General features: G+C 41.1%; 1 non-coding gene across 1 annotated transcript; it reads right to left on the reverse strand.

Annotated features, from left to right (window-relative positions):
* Positions 1-424: 424 nt before the first annotated feature.
* LOC141602847 (small nucleolar RNA R71) lies at positions 425-531 on the reverse strand. Its single transcript, XR_012524754.1, has one exon. It is a non-coding gene; the product is annotated as a small nucleolar RNA R71 (small nucleolar RNA).
* Between the last annotated feature and the right edge of the window lie 2,135 nt (positions 532-2,666).

A 2,666-nucleotide genomic window follows, 5' to 3' on the forward strand; every position in this document is an offset into this window, starting at 1 on the left:
AAGAGAAGGTGAGGAGAACCCAACACAAAATCCAACACAAAATCAACCCACAATGCCTAAATTCTCATCACATTCCGTACCAACCGAGGAGAACCTACCCAATGGTACTCCCACACCACAACACTTAACCGGAAATTTCATTGCTAAATCCGCATTTATCCAATTAGTCGAAAGAAGCCAATTTGGGGGCATGCCTAGTGAAGACCCTCACTCTCACATGGAGGCTTTTTGTGACTATTGTGATGCGATTTCACAAACCGGTGTAACTCAAGACCAAATTCGATGGGTCTTATTTCCTTTTTCTCTAATTGGCACCGCGAAACAATGGTTGAAAAGCCTTGATAAGGCTACTCTTGGAATTGACTCTTGGAAGAAGTTGGCTCTAGCTTTCTACAAAAAGTTCTACCCACCGGAAAAGACAAACATGCTAAGAGCTCAAATTACGGGTTTTAAGCAAAGGGATGAAGAATCTTTGTATGAAGCTTGGGAGCGATTCAAAGGAACTTGTCGCTCATGTCCTCATCATGGACTTAGCGAATGGTTCTTAGTTCAACAATTTTGGAACGGTCTTTATGAAGACTCAAGAAACATTCTCAACATGGGATCGAATGGTATGTTCACGGAAGTTGACGATAATCAAACTTGGAACAAAATTGAGGAAATGGCGGTCCATAATTCACAATATAGTAGACCTCGCAAGGCTACTAGAGGAGGAAAGCATGAAGTGGACTCTATTACTCAATTAGGTGCTCAACTTAGTCCTCACATTGATACCATGAATTTGAAGTTCGAAAAAGCTATGGCTAAACTTGAAGAAGCCTCAAAATCACCAAAGCATCATGTTAATGCCATGACGGCATCTTCATCAATCCTAAGTGGGATATGTGAGAATTGTGGAACTTTGGGACATGACCAAAGTGAATGTAGGGGAACAAATGAACAAGTGAATGCTTTTCAAGCATACAAGAGTGGTACCCCTTATTCAAATTATTACAATGAAAACACCAAATTCCACCCAAATCTCTCATACAAAAGCCAAAATGTTCAAAACCCTCAACCCACATATACCCCACCTCCCATGAGAAACCAAAATTAAAAACCCTTTTACAACCAAAACCAAGGTTATCAAAATCAAACTCCATACAATCAACAAAATGACTAAGGTTTTGATGTTCAAAAAGCGGTCATCCAAATGCAAAAGAATCAACAAGAATTTTTCACTCAAATGCAAAAGGATAGTCAAGCAAAGGAAATCACTATCAACAACATCCTAGCCTACACAAAAATGTTGGAGACTCAAATGACCCAACTAGCATCTTCAAACTTCAAAGACAAAAAGGGCAACTACCACCCCAACGTAATCCCCCAAGACATGAAACGGTTAGTGCCATCCACTTGAGGAGTGGTACGAGATATGAAGCACCAAAGAAGCAAGTTGAGGATGAAGTTGTGGAAGCTAGTGACAAAGATGGAGTTGTGCAAAACTCCAAGGAAAATGAACTAACAAAAGAAGAAGTTTCAAAGAAAAGTGAAGAAAAGGCCAAGGAGAAGGAGCCCATTGTGATTAGACTTCCTTTTCCAAGTCGTCAAGCTAAGCCCAAATTTGATGACCAACTTGGAAAATTTATGGAAATTGTGAAGAATTTGTAAGTCTCGATTCCTTTCACGGAATTGATCAATCACGTTCCGGCCTATGCGAAGTACATGAAGGACATCCTTACGAAAAAGAAGTCGATCTGGAAGCTTGAGACTATCGCCTTCACTAAGGTGAGTAGTGCAATCCTTCAAGGGAGTTCACCTCCGAAACTTAAAGATCCGGGAAGCTTCTCAATACCGTGTACCATTGGCAACACCACGATCAACAAAGCCTTATGTGATCTAGGGGCTAGTGTGAGTGTTATACCGTATTCGATGAGTAAAAGGTTAGGGATGGGAGAGCTTAAATGTACCAACATCACACTCCAAATGGCCGATAGATCGACGAAGACACCATTAGGGATATGGGAAGATGTTCCCGTGAGAATTGGCAAATTCTTCATCCCGGTGGACTTTGTCATTGTTGACATGGAAGAAGACTCCAATATTCCAATCATTCTAGGTAGACCTTTCTTGCACACCGCCGGTGCGGTGATAGATGTGAAGCACGGAGAGCTTACTCTAGAAGTGGGAGACGAAACTATAACTTTCAATCTTGACAAGACCATGAGAGCTCCCCGTTTGCATGAACCATGCTTTATGGTTGATCACTATAGCCGGAAGGATGAAAGGAAGAAGTTGGAATTCCAATGGAAGAAGAAAATTGATGATGCTCCATTCAAAGAGCAAGAGAATAGCAACAAAGAGAGCTTGAAAAGCTCACCCATGACAAGTGAAGAGGATGGCCTTATTGGCCAAGACAAGAAGGTGGAAGAGTTGTCTCAATCAACTCAAGAGATTTTTAATGATCAAGTAGATGAAGTTTGCGGTCTTTGGGACGATGAGTTTGAAGGGATTTTCACTCCCTATATTGGTAATGCTATCGATCAAGACCAACATGAAGGACAACAAGTGCAAAGATCTATTGAGGATCTTTATCATAACAATGAACAAGCTTTTGACTACTTCTTCAAGGTGTTGAGCAACATCAACAACACCTTGAACATGCCCCCATGACATCTCACATAAGA

Source organism: Silene latifolia, chromosome 9 (genome assembly GCF_048544455.1).
Source record: "Silene latifolia isolate original U9 population chromosome 9, ASM4854445v1, whole genome shotgun sequence".
Taxonomy (NCBI): domain Eukaryota; kingdom Viridiplantae; phylum Streptophyta; class Magnoliopsida; order Caryophyllales; family Caryophyllaceae; genus Silene; species Silene latifolia.